This window comes from Hetaerina americana, unplaced genomic scaffold (assembly GCF_022747635.1).
Source record: "Hetaerina americana unplaced genomic scaffold, ioHetAmer1.1.p SCAF_39, whole genome shotgun sequence".
Taxonomy (NCBI): Eukaryota; Metazoa; Arthropoda; class Insecta; order Odonata; family Calopterygidae; genus Hetaerina; species Hetaerina americana.
In genome coordinates this window covers 980,407-1,002,685 of record NW_027286974.1, presented here as the reverse complement: position 1 = coordinate 1,002,685, position 22,279 = coordinate 980,407, and positions in this window count along the sequence as shown.

The window sequence follows — 22,279 nt, the reverse complement described above, 5'->3', positions numbered from 1 at the left end:
TCAATTTACCACCCATTGGAGATAACAAACTTGTTAATTGCAGGTAAATAATTTTTCATTGATAAGATTCCTTTTCTTCAAATCTTTCAGATAATTGCAAGAATCAAGATGGTGCAGGGAAAGATGCAGGAGGCAATTTATTGCTTTTTTGTAAAATTTGCTACAAGGAATTTGCACAAAGGGACCTTCTCAAAGATCATGTCTTGGAGGTGCATGTTAGGAAGGCAACACAATTCAAGTGTGACTGTTGCTCAAAGGCATTTGACAGGAAAAATGACCTTGCAAATCACATCAACTTGGTGCATGCCTCAAAAAAGAAGTACCAATGTGAATTCTGCACCAAAAACTTTCTATTTTTGAGTAAACTCAAAATCCACGAGTTATCACATACTGCAGAAAGACCATTTAAATGTGCAATATGTGTGAAAGGTTTTGTTCAAAAGAAGTATCTAATGAGGCACATTTTGACCCATACTGAAGAAAGACTGCATAGATGTGAAATATGCTCAAGCGCATTTGCACTGAGATTTAATCTGAAGAGACACTTGTTGACACACACTGGTGAAAGGAGCCACAAGTGCAAGATATGCACAAGAGCATTTGCTCAGAATATTGATCTAAAACGGCAATTGTTGACGCACACTGGAGAAAAGAGCCACAAGTGCAAGATATGATCAAGAGCATTTGCACAGAGTAAAGCTGAAGAGACACTTGTTGACACACACTGGTGAAAGGAGACACAAGTGTGAGATATGCTCAAGAGCATTTGCTCAGAATATTGATCTAAAACGGCACTTTTTGACGCACACTGGAGAAAAGAGCCACAAGTGCGAGATATGCTCAAGAACTTTTGCACTGAATGGTAGTCTAAAGGCACATTTGTTGACGCACACTGGAGAAAAAGGCACAAGTGCAAGATATGCTCAAGAGCATTTGCACTGAGTTTTAATCTGAAGAGACACTTGTTGACGCACACTGGTGAGAAACCATACCAGTGCGGGGTCTGTTCTAAAGGATTTACTCAGAATAGTGATCTGAAAAGGCACTTGTTGTCACACACGGGTGAAAAGAGCCACAAGTGTGAGATATGCTCAAGAGCATTTGCTCAGAATGTTAATCTGAAGAGACACTTGTTGACGCACACTGGTGAGAAACCATACCAGTGTGGAATCTGTTCTAAAGCATTCATTCGGAACAATAATCTCAAGTCACATAAGAAGTCACACACTGCAAAATGATCAGTGAGCAATGTAAATAATATTCAATATCATTGACTCATGTTCACAACTGGAGCCTTATTCACTGCCATATACTTTTGAAAGCCCACATAAATGAGTTACATGTTCGTCAGAATTTTAACAACGAAGCATCATCATTGTATAGGGGAAGGCTTAGACAAAAGTAAGGAACTAAAGTGCTTGAATGATACAAATCCTTCTCCCAAGAATTACAGAGGCAATGTATGAATGAATGATCATACACTCTTCCAAATAATTATATCACTACCAAGGACCATTCTACTACATTTATTTCAAGTTTTTCAAAAAGTGTCATCATTATTCCGTTTTGTGTACCTTATTTGAATAAAAGTTAACAGTTATGAAATATTTTATTTTGCTATCTATCATTTGAATATTGTTAAATCTATTAGGAATCCATTTTCAATTGCACAATATTTAGTTCAAATGAATTTGAGGTATATCTACATACGGGTCATTGCTGAAAAGCTGCTAGGAAATTCTTTAGTTCTAAGTTATCATTAATGGAATTGCATTGTTGACATTGTTTTTGAGACAGTGTATTGGGAATTTAAGAGTTTAAAGTTTCTGTTTCTAAATAAAAATAATGATTGGGATGCTATTACTATTTGTGGTATTTTTCTTCCAGATAAGGAGTCTTTAAGGAATTTCAGTCCAAAGCACACTGTTTAAGGAGCAAAATAAGGGGTCTATGAAGAAAGTTTGCCTCATCCAAACATTTCAAACTTAATTATCTCAAATATTCTTGCTTCTTTTGGAGAAATGCCACTTAGTTGGAAATATAAATGAAATTGTTGGTATTCTGGGATTTAAATGCATGGGTTTGGATATGTTTGCAATTTGCTGAAACATTTGCTTTTCACTTTGGTTTCTTTGGTACTGAGTGGCAAGGTTAAATGTGTTAGTAACTTCTGGAATCTGCGAAACTTTGCTGGGAAAATTGCTTTTAAAGAGCTTTTAAGAAATGCAGCACTCACCTTGCCCAGAGTTTACCCATCCATATTCCTTACTGCAAGTTATTTTTCAACTCTTCTTTTGCTATCCTAATGGTCTAAGGTATCTCATGACCCTTCGGTGGCTTAATGTCATACATGATGTTTTTTATCTTTTTTGATATTTTTCTGTATTGTAGCACTTGATGGCTATCCTTCTTGTGGGTCAGCTCAAAGGGATTTTGGACCCTGTTGAAAATTCAGCAACTAAGTTGTGGTTAGCTAAAATTAAATGAGTCCCTCTCTACTCTTGTAAACTTTGTATGGATTTCCTATTAATCCCTCTATAATGAAGAATTTCATTACAGAAATAAATTCAAGTTCTTCGTTTTAATGAGAAATCATGTTCTGCTACAATTTGTTAAAAGAAACTATTTTACAGAACCATTTAGAACTCTGCTTACAAATTAAACACACTTGCACCCAGGCTAGAATCATAAATATTTCTCTGATCGGAATACCATTCCTGTGTCAAGTTGAGAACTTTTACACTTATCCCTTATTACTATCATGCCTTTTCATTCTCTCAGGAGAATTTTAATCTTAATGAGGATTTTCCTCATTAAAGGAACTGGATTTTTTCACCATCAATGAAAAAACTTCATCTTCTATTCATCAACTCTCTAAATCACTGAAATTTGATAGCAGCATAAGGTTTAACTTTTCTTGCTGTAGCCCTATAATATGTTTTTGTCAAAGATACTCCTCAAATATACTGGATGAATGCAATGACTTAACAATTATGCATGCATATTAAGAAAAAAGGTGACTTCCAAATATCACAAGGAATGGTCGTGAAGGTCTTTTTCAATGTGGTCTACAAACATGTATGCATTAATTTATAACCTCTTCTCATGTATCTAATTATAAATGCACCTAAAGATATTTAAAAAGCCACACGGAGTCAACTCATAATTAGAACACTTTGTTAGAAAGTTTAACCAATTAAAAAATTTTATTTTTTAGACATTAATGACATAAAAACGTTTTTGCAGGACTAGTTTTTTCTCTGAAAACCTCAATTTTATAAACTGTGACTGTAACAAACCCTTTAGCATTTCATAATAATAAAAGCGTTCTTACCTTTTTAGATTAATAAATTTTATACATTCACCTATGTAAACAGCTATAAAACCTTTCCCTTCTTAATCAGAACAATTGAGGAAATTCCAATGCTAGGGGTTGGTATTGGGTATACTCATTCTTATTTTTTAAATAGGTTTTTGAACTGAGTGATCATGAAAAAGAAGCCTATGAGACACAATGAAAAACGTTTTTAATTAGTTTAAATTAAAATATTTGGTGTAAAAACCCCCACTCTGAAAACGGCCAATGAATTTTTTTAATTATGACATTTATTGAATTTTATTACCTTTAATGTTTTTGTTCAATATCAGTCACTGAGTTTTGAACTAAAGTTCAGCAAGTTATTAAGACATTTGCCTGTTACACAAGCATGTTTTTTAAATGGTACTTGATAATATCTCTCCAATCCCTAGAGGCATTTATTAAAGCTTAAAAGGAACTTAATTGTGATTTTTTACACTATTATCATTCATATTTTTTCACATAAAAATGGTAGGCTACCTCTCTTTTGGTCGTAGTTTAAACCTAAATCTTACCCTGCCAGGCAGACCCCCCTCCACCCTTCCATTCCTGCCAGAGAAAATCAGGCCTACCACTTTTGAATGCAACACTGTATATATTGCAGTTTGCTGCTGCGTGTAATATTAAAACAGAGATGCAATTATTACCTTAATTTATACACATGTATTCTTTTAAAACTAAGGATAAATGAACCAAGTATTTTACGTACTGCTAACACCTGAATACCTCACAATTGTGCAGACTTCACCCCAGCATGGATATGCATATGGCATTACAGATATTGCTTCAGAATGATCATGTTTGGAAATTCATTGTATTTATATGGTTTTTATGGCCTAAGTAATGGTCAGGATATGAAATATAATTTGTCGTTTCTCATGAACTTCTTTCAAATTTTTTTTAAAATGATGTGTAATCAAGTACATACAAAGCTTCATGAGTTCTTACCTCTATATTGTTGGCTCAATTGGGATTCTAGGATGGTTATAGTAGATCACTGGTCCAAGGAATGGTTGTTTCAGTGCTAAAAGATAGGAAAAAAGAGAGTAAGGTAGAATTACAGGGGTAAGAGAGTTTGTTTATTTGATTGAACAAGTTGGTAATGCATTCTCTTGCATAAAATAAAGAGCATGACAACAAGTTCTTGACAATCACAAAATTTTTGCTGTCTCACTTTCTGCTGACCACCAATTTATAACATCACAGTCACCCTTAGCCAACACCCCATAATCTATGCAATGTCTCCATAAAAATGTGTACCCAAAAATTCTCAAGCCATTAAACCATTTCACCCAGCATCACAAAATAAAGAAAAAAGCCACACATCTGATATAGGATTTAACCTTTGTATCACATTTTTCCTTTGATCCCACTGACTGAAATCCTTTCTGAAAGATCTATTGCCTATTTCACATGGTATAGATGGTACCTCATTTTTAAAGCCCTTTTGTTCATCTCTCACCTATAGATGACCTGCCATTTAAAAAGCCTTGTGAGATCAACCAATTTGCTTGCCTACTCCCTCCCTAATAAATGTCATCATATTTCTCTACTTGCCACAAACCCCAATAAATACATTTCAGCTTAGCAGATTTAACCTCTATTCTCACAACCCCTTATTGCCTCCTCATGTCGTTCCAATGCTTATTTCCCCTCAAAAGAGCCTGGCACTGGTGAGTGGCATGGGGATGGGTTGGAGATTTTAGAAGTGGATTGCTTGATTTGAAGCATAGGTTGATGGGGCATTTGGGGAAAAGGTTGGAGATGAATTATGTTTTGACAATAGCAAATGATCTTATTAAGATTGATCTATCTAGATTTATCTTTGCCTGGTACCTCATTTAGCCATAAAGACTGGATATATCAGCTTTTTTTTGATTAATAAATATTGTCATTGAAGCAAGATGAAAGACCTGAATTGGTTCCATTTGATGGTGGCTTTGGAGAAAATGAAGATGACAGAAGGGAAAAAAGTCAGTCAGTCGGGGGAACTGCTGGGAACAACCTAAAGTAGGAAGGAATGAAGAATTCAGGGTTCTCCGGAATCAAATGTTATTAGGGCAAAACACCTGCAAAATAGCATTCTTGCAGAATAAACCATAAACTATTGATTGTCCTTGTAGCATGACTAATGTTCACAATAGTGGATTAAATATTAGCCAAATGTATTGAAATGACATTAACACAGTACCTACAAATACAAGATACTAATAATTCTGTTTTTTCATATACTGATTGCATGTCCATAAACAGTTATAAATCACTAATGGAGAAATACTGAGGGCAGTGAAAGGGATTTTCTTGAGACAAAATTAAAAAAAATTAATACTTGTCAGAACTTCTTACCTTGCTACTGCAACAGGCCATCTCTCAGGCATCATTTCTCCTGAGAGATTTCAGCGTCAAATTTTTACTTAAAATATACTTCCTCATTGGGCAGGTGTAATTTGCCATCTTACAAAAGCTCCTTAAAGGAAAAAGACCAACATTTCACATGCAGCAATTTCTAAATAATTCCATATAATTAAAAAGATTGATGGAACAGTTTAAATTCTACTAACCACTACTGAAAGGGGAAAAATAGCAACTGCAGTCCTCATGAGTCACATTTCATGAAAATAAATTAGAGGTTTTAGAAAAAGTCAGGTTTAGGGAGCTATTTCAAATAGAAATAGCAAATTTAAACCTTAAGTATCACTGGTTTCAAAGCACAGATGGATTATAAGCAAACATAAAAATGCACACTCCCTAAATTTATAATTTCCTAATTGCCAGGACAAATTACTGTCCCCTTTTTAAATTGATTTGACCTTTGAGCATCAAAGCATTAACTAAAAGGGTCAATTTTGTCATTGTCAATGATCAAGCCATCTCCAGCATTCACAGCACTGCTGTCAATATTTTTGGGAGACAATTTATTCCTCATCAGTCTTTCTTGAACTCCAAAGGAAACAAATGCAAAACATACACACTCTAGAATTCAATAAAGGAAGATTATAAACTAATTTGAGTTGTCACAGTATAGCTGTCATCTTTCTTAACTGTTGCGAGTGAATCTAACCGATTAACAAATTCCAAAGAAATACTGAATGCCTAACCTTGCATTAGGTACCAACAACCATATGCCTTCCTTGCCTTTCTGTTATCTTGTTTCTTGTTTTAACACATTGCTCTCCTCCTAATTATCCATAAATCCAGTAAGCAACAGAGAGTTTGGTTAAGTAATTAATGTTAGAGTTAAACCATTACCAAGCCATACCCAGAGTGGGAGTGCTGGAAATGATTTTAGTAGAGGTGGTGCTAGGAAATACTAAAAAAGCAAATATAAAGAGTTTGAATGAACAGCTGATTTAATTTCACTTCTTGGGAAAAAAGACCAAAGTCAACACCGTAAAATGTATCCTATGGATGCAATGTGTACAAGAGGGATGAATGCTAAGCTAGGGTTGAGATGTGACTGGGTCAGTGTGGGTTGAAGTGCCTCCTTGTGGATTGTGCCTAGGGTGACATCTCATGGCACACCGCTGAATTGCACAAACAAATGAACTGCCTCATGACCTCCCTTGGCAAATGCGAAGTATACTCTTGCATAGAGAGAGAAATTGTAATTGGCACTTCACAAAGTGATTGTAAAATACAAAAAAAATTATTTAACAAATGCCAGGTACGTAATACACAAAATAACAAATGCTGTTATGCAATAAACAGCAGAAACTACAAAGTAACATCAGATAACATACAGGAGAGGGAAGGAATTTAAATGACCCAGTCCCAAAGTCAGTTAAATGTTTGGGAAAAGGCACTCTTCTCTGTGATTGTCTAGGTTGTGGTAATACGTGAGGCTGCTGAGGAATGGTTGGATTAGTCGCCCTAGGTATGGTAACAGCAGGGCAACATGGCAGTAATCATGGAGTTACCTCAAACTGGGCACAAGAAACGTCATCATTAACGACATATTCTGGTTTGACGTGGTCAAATGCCACAGATACCTTTCTACCCTGGATTTTCAGCTTGAATGTCTTGGGATCATGCTGGATTACTCAAAATAGCCCATCATAAGAAGGAACCAACAATGGATGGAGCCTATCATTTCTCAAAAATACATGGGAAACAGCTTCCAGGTCTTTAAACATGAAAATGTTAGAGGCTCCATGTCAAGATGCTAGCTGTTGCTGGAGTTGGCGGATGCCCTGCCGCAGGGTGGTGACATAGTTTGCAGTAGCAGCAATGGCACTACTGGAAGAAGAAAAGAATTCTCCAGGAAGCCAGCGTTTGGCCATAAATGACCTCTGCAGACATTGCCTGAATATCTTCTTTAAATGTGGACCTCAGACCCATGAGAATCACAGGCAGGACATTGGTCCATTGGTTACCACCATGGCAATGGATAGCAGCCTTAAACTGGTGGTGAAGGCGTTCCACCATCCCATTGGCTGCAGGTTGATGGGCTGATGTCTGCAGGTACTTTGCTCCCATCAACTGCATCAGCTGCCAGAACAAGTTGCTTTGACTTTGGCGATGCAAATGGGAGTTCCAAAACGCAAAATCCACTCCAGGAAAAGGGTTGAAATGGCAGTTTCTGCAGTGATGTCTTGGATTGGAAAAGCTTCAGGCCACCAGCTGAAGCGGTCAATACATGTCATTCTGTGGCAAAAACCATGGCTACATGGAAGAGGCCCAACAAAATCCATGTGAATATGCATAATGCATTATGCACTGGCAATGGGAAAAGCACCAATGGGGGATAAAACATGTCCGGTGGTTTTACTCCTCCTTTGTAAACATGAGCATGTTTGGCAGTCTCTCCTCATGGAAGGCCAAACATATTGCTCAGCTGCTACTCGGTGGGTTGTCTGTCAAATGCCAGGATGTGATAATCAATGCATGCTGAGGAATACTTGTTTATGGAAAGGCTCAGTGACTACTGGCCTGGCTGAGGAAGTGGACATATCACATATATGAGGATTTGATGAACCAGGAAAAGAAACTTTTTTCAGAATTAATGAGGAATTCTAAAGAGTATTGACAAGGGCACGATCAGACTCTGGAGAGGCAGCTAGTGCAGAGTAATCTATGGGGGCAGAAGTTCTTTGAATGCCAGACATGGTGTCTGCTACAATATTATCTTTACCTGCTCCATACTTGATGTTTATGATAAATTGGCTTATTAAGTCTTAATGCCTAAACTGCCAGGTGGAACACTTCTAATGCCTCTGGGGAAATGCAAAAGAAACGGGTTTATGGTTGGTGAAGGTTCGTCCTCCCACCATATGCCGGAACTGGATCACTGCCTTAAATACTGCTAAAAGTTCCCTGTAATAAGCGCTATAAGGCCATTCAGCATCACTCAGTTTCTGTGTCTAGAAACCAAGAGGCTGATATCCTTTGGAAGTGAGTTATAGAAGGACAGTACCAGCAAAACACTCAAAAGTGTCTCTGAGAACCGTCAGTGGAAAGACATGTTTTGATGAGCTAAAACATCAGTATTGCACAGAGCCTCTTTGAAGGCTAGGAATGAAGTCTCTGATGCTGGTGTCCAGCTGATTGAGTCCTTGCTGTTTACGTTACCTGCCAGAAAGTTGCTAAAGGGATCCTGGATATTTGTGGCATAAGGGATAAAATGAAGGTAATAATTCACTACCCCTAAAAATTGGCACAGCTGGTGTATGGTAGCAGGTAGGGGAAAATAATGCATAGAAATTAATATTCTCAGCGAGTGGTTAATTTCCCTCCACGGACACCATACATCCTAGAAACTGTATCTCATTCACACTGAAAACAGATTTTGAGGGATTAATAATCATGCCATGATCCCTCAAGCAGCCAAATATTGTCTGCAGTTTCTGCTCATGCTCCAAAGAATTGTGTGATGCAACAAGGATATCATCTATGTATGCATATGCATAAGGGAATCCCTTTAACACGCCATCTATAAATCTCTGAAAGGTCTTCACAATGTTTCAAATGCTGAGTGTCATAAATAGAAACTCAAAAAGGCCAACAGGCATTATTATTGCAGTTTTGGAAATATCTGCAGGGTTGACAGGTTTTGGTGGAACGCACAAATTAAATCAATTTTTGAAAAATGGCACAGCCACATATCCCCTGTGCAAAATCCATGATAAGCAGTACTGGATAATGATCAGGCATGGTTCTGGAATTCAGCGAGTGATAGTTGCCACGCGGGCACCACTTGGTGCTCTTCTTTGGCACCAGGTGTAAGGCAGACAACCAAGAGTTAGATGACCTCCAATGCAGAACCTATCTGAAGCATCAGCTCAAAGTCTTAATTGGCAAAAGCAAGCTCATCTGTTGCAAGATGGTGGGGCCAAGATGAAACCAAAATGAAAACAAAATGTTTACAAGTAATTTCCACAAGGTGACCAAAGTGACAAAGAAAATCTGCCCCTATTATTGGCTGCAGCACATCGCCAATGACAAACTTCAACAAAATATATTGCAAGAAGCCAAGGGAAAGGGAGAGAGTGGCAGATCCATATGTAGTGATGGCAGTGTCATTAGAGAAAAGATTAAGGTCTGAATTCCCTCTACGCTTACAGAGCCAAATGACGGGGTAGAGACAGAGACAGCACCAGTGTCTTTAAGGAATTGACACCAGACGAGATGCCAATGACAAAAACATGTTTAGATAGGTCTAAGAATTAACCTGCTGCCTACAAGGACTGCCCAATATGTTTCCCTGCCTCATACAAACAAGGAAGGGTAGACTTAATGGCATTACTCCCTGGCAGTGGTACCAGCAGATGCCTTGATTGGAATGAATATAGGGCTGGAGCCAGATAAGAGGTTCGGCCATGGCTGAGGGAATGGGGATGTGAGTGCATACCATGCTATTTGGCATGTGCTGCCACTTGTTTAGAGAGGTTTTCTATGTTCTCTATCGGTGTACTAATAACTAGGTTAGGGGCAACTGCCACATATAAATGAACAGCCACCCACAGCATTATGTGATATAAGCATGCTTCTTTTTTCCGATTCTTTTCCTATGCCCACCTTTAGTTTTCCAGGACATCTGGTATCCTTTGAAGGCAGCTCAGGTCACCAATAAAGGGGGAACCGAGAGGTGTGAAAAAAATCCAACCCAGGTTTCCCGGTATGTAATTCCCGGTATCAAAGGGGGACCAGAGAGGTGTGTAAAAAAAATCCAAACTAGGTTTCTCTATATGTGGGCCCAATTTCTACTACTTGAGTCCTTGATCCTCATTTATTAATTATTATTCCTTTACACCACATACATAAAGTAAATAAAATCCACATTCATAATGTTTCATTAAATTGCTATTTATTCATTAGCGAAACCTTTTCTAGAAGGTTAAGTCGTAGAAAAGCCCTAGCACTATATAATACTGAAAGGAAAACTCTGAATGTTCTAGACACTAGATCATTGCACACTCAGGTTGGCAAAAATATTATTGGTGATGTCAACTATGCCGCAGTTAGTTTGGACCAATAAATTGATGAAAAAATGATAGTACAAGGACACATTAGAAACGTTAACCTTTATTTTTTTCTAGAATAATCGTTTCTTGTTGAAAGAATATCAGAAAAGCTCAATATGATATTGTAAATGTGACAATCATTCGTTTCAAAGATTCAGGTCAAAAGATTCATTGCTGTATTATTTACGATGTCAATTTTAAAAAATAACCATAAATATTGGGATGCATTAACTGTCGTAGGTATAGGGTAGTCAGAATATATTATAATTTTAGTATAATGTGCTTCTTTTGACATCCTTTTTAAATTCACGTCAAAATTATACCTTCAAGGTTTAGACACGAATGCTGCTATACAAATTTTGAAATGTGATAATAAATATATCGTTGAATGGTTTGATGTTAACATTTATTATTCACTTTATTATTCGTTTGTAAATTTCGCCCTCATTTTTTGCCTAAGAATAAACATGCAAATGTAATTTCTTTCCCTGCGTCTTAGTTATTTTGTCATAGTTGGAAAGAAAATCTGTAATTTGGAATTAATGCACTTTTAATGCTCGTATCAAAATGTGGAAGGTCCAATTTTCGGAGTTCCTCTCGTAATACGCAAAACCTTTGGTATATCAACACATTGGTTCATTTTTAGAATTTTACGCCGAAAAAATTAATCACACAATTTTCACTTCAAGTCATAATTCTTATTAGAAATATTTATCCCGAGAAAATATTCATGTAAACAAAAAATCAATTTAAGAGGATTAAAATTTTTAGTTTAGGTACAAAATAAAATATACACACATAAGGTAATGTTGAATTTGAGTAATTTTTTTTAAATTTCTCGGTAGTGCAAAAGAGTTATAAATTCACAGGAATGACCACTTTCTATTAAAGTGAGAGTTTAAATAATTTAAAAATATTTAAATATGGCGATCACTTAGCGCCGAAATGAAACGAAATCGATTCTCGAACTCGCACTTAGTAATCGATTCAGAACGAACGACCTATCGAAATGTAGTCGGCCATTTTGAAAGTTACTGTTTTGGTGTTGTAAATGTTGACAGGTTGAAGTGCTCCAAAGATGCCCCGACACGAAAGTTTAAAGTGTAGATTATGTCTTAGCCGTGGTGGACGGTACACAAATATTTTTTATGAAAACAACGATGCTGAGAAATTGGTGCGGGAAGCAATAGAAGAGTTGTTGGAATTGGAAGTAAGCTACGCGTTGTATGTTTACGTATTATTGATAATGATGCTTTTATATTAAATTAACCACGAAATGTGCGATAGTGCCCTATTTTAGCTTAAAATAGCCTTCAAATAATTCGGATAATGATTCGAGCCCCATTGAGAGCGAATGTTTAAGCTTTAATACTTTGATAATTATGTTTATATAGGTAGTCAGGGAAAGGAGCAACCCGTGGTTGCTGTGCTACAAATGCTTTAAATTGCTGACGGATTTCTACATGTTTAAGCAGCAGTGCCATGAAAACCACCATCTATTGAACAGGCAAAGGACAAAGAAACACGCGGAGAGAAAAAACCACCGCACAACGGTGAGTCGAGGCCAACTATGGTTGGTATTTTGTAATGTTATGAGCAATGTTTTGGATAACGTTATGCGTCAACGGAATTAACTTAAATTGAATAATGAACATATTTTTTTTTAATAAGTGTCCTCGCTATTGTACGCAAGTGTTAAGGTCTTATTACCAAATGACTTATACTGGCGTTTATATACAAATTTGGAATTAACCACTCTTCTGTTAACACTTCAAGCAATTCTATTCAATATTCAATTGGAAATCTCAAGTTACAGTGAGCTGAGAGTGAATTTTACTTAAAGTGTGAATATATTAAATGCAAGTAGGCAATCAATTTTCATAAATTGTGAGTTAACCGAAAAGGATGATAATATACAAATGTCCATGTAAACAATGATATCTCGTATTAAAATAAGATCTTGGAGTACTCCCTAGAATATTCTTTTGGTTCTTAATTTCATTAAGTCATTCAATTTTAAGGAAATTGACTGTAATATTTCTAACTCTATGAAGTAAAAGCACAATAAACTCGTTGATAGCAATTATTTAGTGATGTCAAAGGTAATTAGTAGGAATTATTTTGTGAAGTATTCATAATTTTAAAAAGATTAAAAAATAATGCACTTTTTAAACAAGTGTTGAGGGGAATGTTGGAAAGAGATTGATCCTTTTGATATATTTTATTAGTTAATATATTTTTTCAATTGATATCTTCTATTTTAATAAAAAAACTCGTAATTAAAACTTTTTTGTATTTTTTTGCCAACAGTTCATTAATATTTTTAAAACTCAAAAACTAAGGCTTCTATTAAGTTAAGTTGCAGTAGCCCTATTTAAATAGCTATTAATATCTACTAAAGGCTGTATGATTGTAGGCTGCTCAATTTCATTATACAGCATTTTGCTTATAATTTTTTCCAGGATATTACTGCTGGTATATCCACTGGAGAAAATTTATTTCCAAATAATCGTGTCACATTAATTTTAATATATTTCTCCATTGATTATTTGCAGAGGAATCTAAAGGTAGAGAGGGAGTCAAATGATGCCTCCAATGATAGTGATGTGGGTGTTGCCAATTTGCGAGTGGTCACTAGAGCATCAAGCATTCTAGGAGAAAGATGCATTCCCAGTGTAAACAATGTAAGAACTCATTGAAATTCTAAAATTGATACCTTTATCCTCTGGATTCTGTGGAAATGAATTTTGATAACAATTTTGAATAAATCCATTAAATTGGAGAATTTTTATTCAGTGAATAAAGAGAAACTGAGATTTAATGCTGAAATCAGCTATCAGGTGGTTTGGTTTTGCATTTTCGAATTGCATCTTTTAATAATTGCTCTTGCTGTTATATCTAGTTGTGTTCCAGGTATAAATTATCCCCCCACAGGTAAACATTGATACTCTCATTTCATATCCATAAAATATTAAGAAAAAAGCACTGGTGTGTAATTTTGATTTTCATTCATGCAGGGGAAAGTTATATTATTGATAAATCATGTTGGAAAAAATTCGTATATGTCTATAATCATTTTGAATATCCAATTTTTGCTTATATTCCCTTCCCATTAATGTTATAGATTAATTAAAAACCTTTAAGATAATTTGACAAATGGCAATACAGTTGAAACGGCCGTATTTCCTGGTTTTGATGGCCTAGCAAATATTTCCGAGTATCATTCAAAATTTGCTATTTCTCTGCAAACATAAATGATGCACAAAATTTCTCCTTCAGAAATAATATGTAACCTAGGGAAAATATATTATCTTTTCTCTCTATGATATGCCTATGAATATTATAATTTTAAGTAATGCCTATATAGGGCTTATTTTTAGGTACACTTTATATTTACCTATCAAACATCTTGGTGTTGATTATGATTATTTATGTTTATTAAGGAGCTGTGTGTGCACCCAAGCCTTCAGAAGGATTCAGAGAGTCATGGTGTTGATTTGGTGAATGGTAAAAGAAGAAATTTGATGGTGTTGAGAAGTTCAATGAAAGCTATTAACCAGTCAATGGAAAAGTCATCAATTGAGGAAGAGGACATTTGTTCAGCCAACACTAATGTGAATTTGATGGATGATGATAACTGTGAAGAAGTTGAGATTCAGGTAAGGAAAGAAAGCTTTTATGCATTGCTTTCATTACCAATGCTCTTTCATAACAATATGCATTATGTTATATTCTGAGTGCAGGGCTTTTCAATCTTAGGTAGTGTTATGAGATGAAATGGCCTTCCATGTGGTTCTGCATGGCTTAATCTTTCTTTAAATGAGGACTGGCATAAAAAATCTTTATTAACTTTATTGAATCATACTTTAATTTAATTCAACTATTAACAGTATCAAATGTTCTGTGTTTAAGAAAATGAAGGACTACTAAATTATTTAAGCACCATTGTAATTGAAGAAATTAGCTCCCAAGATATTTGTTCCTGATTAAATTATTTTGAAATTTTTACCATCTGTCATAATAGATAAGAATGAGTATGCTTGGCATTGTTATCATAATAGATGAAGAGAGCTCTTGATAGGAATTTTCAGCAATCAATTAGGGCTGTCAATGTTCAAAATGACCAGGTTAATTTCTTGAAGAAGATCATGATTCCAATTAGACAATGTGATGACATTTTATAGTTTGTTAAAGAATCTTATTGCTATGAGAACAATAAGCCGCCAGACCTACTCTCTGCATTTCATATGTTATTTAATTTAATTGGTGGGCCAAAACTATTATTCACAATTTGAGGCATTTTCTTGTTAACAGTATTTAAATATTTTCATTTTATATTTTTAATCCATGGATATCAAAGGTTTACTTATATTTTAAGAGTAAGCTCTTCTATAGTTTACCTTCTCTAAACTTGAATTGAAACACTGGCAATATCATTTGATGTTAAAATGTTAAATGAATAATATTAATGCTTTTGAAGGAATTAAGACTAATGTTCTGTATAAATGCATGCTTAAATTATTAATTTAAATTGAAATGTAAAATTTTAAACCTTGTATAATTTTATAGATTAGGTTTGAAAGTTTTTGGGCATACTACCTTGATCAAAAAGTTCCCGGAATAACCACCGTGTGGCGCTGCCATCGTTCCGATTTGAGTTCTGTTTTTTTGTTAAATTGGTACATCTGTTGTTGATATTCCCTTTAAATCTTAGTGTCATAACTTGACATTTGCAAAAGTTACGATGCCAAGAGTACATCTATCTCTGTGTGTGTTGGCGATTTTTTACAATTTCAGAAATGGATTTAAATTTGCAACAACGAACTTGTATTAAATTTTGCGTAAAAAACAGATTTAGTGGCGCACGGACGTTGGAAATGTTGGAAAAGTGTTTCGGCAACGATTCTCTAAAAAAACGGTCGTTTACCAGTGGCACGAGCGGTTCAGAAGTGGACGTGAGTCAATCGAAGATGATGAACGCAGTGGCAGACCATCGACATCGAAATTCGGTGAAAAAATTGATAAAGTAAAAGAAATGTTGGTCAATAACCGCAAATTAACCATCAGAGAAATAGCGGAGGACTTGAACATTGCCTATGGATCCGCCCAAGACATTGTGGTTAATGATTTGGGTTTCCGTCGTGTAGCAGCAAAGTTGGTGCCAAAAGACCTCAATTTCATGCAAAAAAGAGACCGTGTTGACGTCGCAAAAGACATGATTTGCGAGGCTGAATCCGATCCCACATTCATCAAAAGGATCATTACTGGAGACGAGACGTGGGTTTATGAGTACGACACGCAATCCAGACATCAGGCAATTGAATGGCGTTCACCAAATGAGCCGAGACCAAAAAAACCACGTCGTTTTCAGTCAAAAAAGAAGGCAATGCTGACGGTTTTCATGGATTACAACGGTGTAGTGCATCATGAATTTTTGCCAGAAGGCCAGACAGTAAACAAAGAGTATTATTTGGGCGTTATGAGACGTTTGCGTGAAGCAATTCATCGAAAGAGACCAGAAATGTGGGCAGAAAACTCATGGATTTTGCACCATGATAACGCACCGTTGCACAGTGCTATCATTATTCGTAATTTTTTGACGAAAAATGCAACAAATACCATCCAACAGCCACCGAATTCACCTGATTTGGCTCCCTGTGACTTCTTTCTGTTCAATCGAGTTAAAAAACCATTACGGGGAACGCGTTTTAGCAGCCGAGAGGAAGTAATGGAAAAATCGCAGGAAGCACTGATGGACATACCGAAAACCGAATATAAAAAATGTTTCGAGGATTGGATCAAGCGCTGGCATAAGTGTGTTGCAGTCGATGGGGATTACTTTGAAGGGGACAATATAGATTTAGATGAATAAACTTGTATTTTTAATTTTCTGAATAAATTCCGGGAAATTTTTGATCAAGGTAGTATTATTTATGTTTTACATGGATGCAATCTACATTGGTTATGTTGGTATTTTTCAGAATGATTTAGAAGATTTAGAATTGCATTTAATATCTGATGAAGGAGTAGATAATAAGGAAGAATGTAATGATGATACTTTGCTAGTGATGAGAGGAGGTACATCGGAACAGTTGAAGGCACAAGGTGAGTGGAGCTGGACACTCTGTAGTCTTCCTTTTGCATTTTGCATATTTTAGAAATACCTAAAATGTCAGATACAATGTTATCACTAATTACAAAAATTGATGGGAAAATATTTAAAACAGAATAACTTTGTAACGGAATTATTATTGTTGTCAGGTAATCTAGCAGTCAAGGCGGGTTTATGGATAGACATAAATACCAAATAAATAATTTTGACCCCAGCAAAAAACTACATCTTACACTATATCAGGTCCCTCTTCAGCTCAGATTACTTCCTTCATCCTATCATCCAGTCTAATATCTCAATTCTGTTCCTCCCCTTACTCATTTGCCTAACATTCTACCCTCTATTAGTCTTCAACATTAGGCTGGAAGTCAATAACCCCTTCAGCAACCATTCCTCCCTCCAAAAGATATCTCCCAGCAAACCTCTTTATTTGCCCACTATACCATAACAATATGCATTATTATATATATAATAACTCCATCATATGTTTCAGCATATATTAACTCCATCATTTGTTTTCTTCTCTGACCATTTTACCCTCTCCATCCTTCTCCATACCCACATTTAAAAATCCTTCAGTCAATGTCTATCCTCCTGCTTCAATGACCACGTTTCTGCAATGTATATAGCTATCCTCCATATCAAAGTTTCCTAAAGAGTCCATTCATAATGTCCTTGCTGAACATCCCTTCACCTGATGCAATTCTTATCCTTATGTCCCTATTACTTTTGCTGTGTTGGTCCAATGAATACTGAGATACATAAACTGTTTTTCCAGCTCTTGTTTTTGCCTTCCTATTTTAATGTTAACCTAAGCTTTTTCATCCTAGAAAATTGCATATTCTTTGTTTTTATCAATATTGATTCTCATCTCATACCTGTTGTACCGAATTGCCAATTTACTAAGCAATGCTTGCAGCCCCTTGGCTGACAGACAAACTAAAGCTTGGTCATCAGCATACTTAACTGATTTTATGAATTCCCCACCCACTTTCATTCCTACCTCGAGTTCTTCCTATGCCTCTTTATTCATTTCCTCTGCATACATGTTGAACAGCAATGGTGATAATGGGCAACCCTGCCTTACACCTCTTCCTAACACTGCCCATTTGGACTCCTCATTCCTTACTTGCACCTGAGCAGTCTCAGAAATGAACAGGTTGCAGATTAGCCTCATTTCCTTCCAATCTATCTCCATTTTTGGCATTACACCTGGTCATGTTCTATATTCCTTTTGATTAATAATCTCATTACTGCAATGGCATCACATGTACCTCCTCCTTTGGTTTACCCAAACTGATCATCCTCTAACTAATTGAATGCCTTACTCTCTATCCTTTTGCTTCTGATCCCAAGAACAACTGTAACAGAAGATGTTGACACATAAAATGCTCTCTTTCAGGCATTTGCTGGGCAAAAATCCTAAAAATAAACAAAATAAAATGCATATAATAGATTTCATTTCACTGCCTTAGGTTGTTATTATCTAAGTCCCTCTTGTTTTCAAACTTTAATAAGTTGAGTACCAATCTGATACATATGTTGAACCACAAATATTCCATGGTTGCCTTTTTTACATTTTCTAATCTATTTCATATTAACAGTCAAGGATCTTCACTGCTTTTGAACAAGATTGTAATTGAAATTGTTGAATATTCTTGCTCAGTTTGAAAGTTTCCCTTTTCAGGGTTTTAGTGCACTGATCAATTTAATTCCAGGTTTATTTATTACGGTCTTAATTTATAGAAAAGTTTGTTCAAAAGGTATTCCAACATTTTTTTTTGAATATGTAACCCTTGATTATTCTCTTTAGGGAGTTTGGGTAAAAAATTATGCAGGATCCATATAATAGGTATTATGATTGGCTCTAAAACTCAAAAACCAATAATTGTATCCACACAGCTACCTAAATTAATTAAAAATATGTTGATCCTGCATCAATATACCTAGTATACCTTATCTGCTGCTTGTCAAAAGTCCACTGAATATCATTTTCTAAAATATTGTTTCAGCATTTGTCATCATACTTGAACTGTTAGATTGGAGTATAATTGATATCTTTTTATCTGCCTTTTTATTTCAAATACAAGAAAAGGGACAGTAGAGCCAGGTCAGGGCTTATTAGAGCATTGTAATGGCAAATTATGTCAGAAGCTTCTTTCTATTTTTGTTCCTTGCTCAAGACTTTTGTCACCAACATTGCACATACCTCCCTTAATACAAGATCCTCATTAAACTGTTAATGTTGGTTCTACCCAAAAGGCTGGATTCTTTATAAATAAGGATGGTTATTAAATGCATAGCAGAGTGAAAAAAAGTTTCATTTTTGACAGCTCAGAATCAGTTTGAGTGGTCATCTGGTGTCTTACATGGCCCTTATCTTTATTAAATTGTCACGCTATTTTTTGCTACTTAGAAACTTCTCAGGCTTAAGACATCCCCTGCATAAGCCTTTTTAATTAGTTCCAGGACTCCAAATTTAAGACCTGGAACTAGAGCATTGCTCCCATATACACTAATTTCTTTCATGAAAACATAATAGTTTCAAATATTGTCCTTTTCTAGAAATTGCTTACATTCTTAATTTTAAATATCCTCTTTGATTATTTAATTTCTAGTTTTTTGAGAAATAAGGCTCTAGTCCTTTTCAAAGTCCTCGTGAGAAATAATTATCTTTTAAAAAGTTAGCACCTTAATATATTATCTTTCAATTCCTATATTCGACAGATATTTCAGCCTGGAATTGGTCCAAATCTTTCCATAGTTCCTAATATCACAAGTGAACCAGAAAGCCAAATAATAATCTAATATGAGGTCACAAAAAATCAAAAATATTATCCCTATTGTTATAATGTTTGTGTGATAATGTTATTGCAGCTAAAAGTAGGTTTAGTAGCTACTAACATAGTATAAATTCTAAGGTCCTAATGAGTTATTTTGGCATGGTTTAATGTACACTTAGCTTGGTCACTTTGAGGTTGTAATTTTGCCAATCAGTCTTATATTTATTTTATTGCTAGGTGATGAAATTTAAAAAGTATCAAGAAAAAGAATATTATAGTAAATGTTATTTATTATTTAGATTCATTTTAGTAACCCATGTAATTGAGTCAAAAGTATCTGCCCATGATAAAAACAAGATCATACTCTTTAATTGTTTCAGACATTTTCCTTTTATAGAAATGGCTTACATTCTTAATTTAATATTTCCTCTTTGCTTATTTAGTTTCTGTTTTTTTCAGGAATTAACATCTTAGTCCTTAGCAAAGTCCTTGTGAGAAATAATTACATTTTAAAAAGTTAGCACCGTAATATATTTTATTTCATTTATTGAATTCAAGCAAAATATCAGCCCGGAATTGGTCCAAATCTTTCCATAGTACCTAATTTCATAATTGAACCAGAGTGCCCAATAATGATGTAACATGAAGTCACAAAAAATAAAAAATTTTATCCCTACTCTGATAATGTTTGTGGGATAATATTATTGCAGCTAAAAGTAGGTTTAGTAGCTACTAACATATTGTTAATTCTAAGGTCCTCATGATTTATTTTGGTATGGTTTAACTTTTGCTTTATCAAGCTAAGTTATACACTGATCAAGCTAAGTTATACACTTAGCTTGATCAGTTTGAGGTTGTAATTTTGAGAATTAGTCCTTTATTTATTTTATTGCAAGATAGTTTGATTTTAAAAATATCAAGAAAAAGAATGCTATAGTAAATGTAATTTATTATTTATATTTATAAAAGTAGCCCATGTAATTGAGTCAGAATTATCTGCCCATGATTAAAACAAGAGCACAATTAATGCTGGAATTTGAAATAGTCATGACAGAAGTGCCTCACAATTGATCATGGCAAAAGCTAGCAAGCGGCTAGCAACAGCTGTTCCGCATAACTTTTTGTGACACTTAAATTTGGTAATAATAACTTGTTTCATTTAAATTTTCTCTTAAACCCAAAAGAATTGTCACATATTATACACTGATATTTTCTTTTGTTTAAAAGAAGCAACATAAAATTTGTTTTCTGATCATAAACCTAACAATAAATTTCCCTTTTTAGTGATAAATATGTTTTTAAATGGTTTTATTGATAGAAAAGTTAAAGTAGGGGTTTTATTTTCTTTCTTAAATTTCCTGTGTAAAATATATTTGTTGTTAAAAGTTCTAGCAATCTAAAGGACCAATATAGGAAATGTTAAGCCAGAAAATGTGAAAGGTCTTTTTTAGATAAATTTAATAAAAATTATAAATAAAAGTAATTTTAAGAGCACTATATTTGTCAGCTGGAAATGTCGGCTGGAGATTGCCATACTAATAGTGTTTTCACATAATTAAATAGAAGTTATAAATAAATTTAGTATAAAACATAAATTATTTGAGGTAAATGACTTTATCACTCACTAAATTGACCATTTTACGTGATTAGTAATTTGTCCATGAATGAATTGATGATTTTATTAATCAATAAATATAGAAAGATAGTCATTCTCTTCGTTCCTATTTTACATTTTGTAATTTTGGTATTTTAACTTCTATTGTTGGACTTTGGGCTTTTGGTAAAGAAAAGCCTAACAGAGTTAATTTCATTTAATTTTCTATTCCCCAGGAAAAGCATTCCCTTTCTTTATAAATTTGTCTTTTCTTAATTCCATTATTTTAAAACAGGAAATATTCCTATCCCTTCTTTGAATCCTTTTACAAATTTTATTTTCTAGGCATTTGATCATATCAAGTAAACATTTGTGGAAATGTAATGCATGATGGCTTTGAACCCTTTTTTTGATAATTTTTCATGTTTATAAGTCTATTTACCACCAATTGGAGATAACAAACTGGTTCATTGCAGGTATATAATTTTTCTTTGATAAGATTCCTTTTCTTCAAATCTTTCAGATAATTGCAAGGAACAAGATGGTGCAGGGAAGGACGCAGGAGGCATTTTATTACATTCTTGTCAAATTTGCTACATGGAATTTGCACAAAGGGACCTTCTCAAAGATCATGTCTTGCGTGTGCATGTTAGGAAGGCAACACAATTCAATTGTGACTCTTGCTCAAAGTCGTTTGAGAGGAAAAATGACCTTGTAAGGCACATCAACTTGGTGCATCCTGCAAAAAATAAGTACCAATGTGAATTATGCACCAAAAACTTTCTATTTTTGAGTCAACTCATAATCCACAAGTCTTCACATACTGCAGAAAGACCGTTTAAATGTGAAATATGTTTGAAAGGTTTTGTTCACAAGCAGTATCTAATGAGGCACATTTTGGCCCATACTAAAGAAAGACCACATAGGTGTGAAATATGCTCAAGAACATTTACTCAGGGTATTGATCTAAAA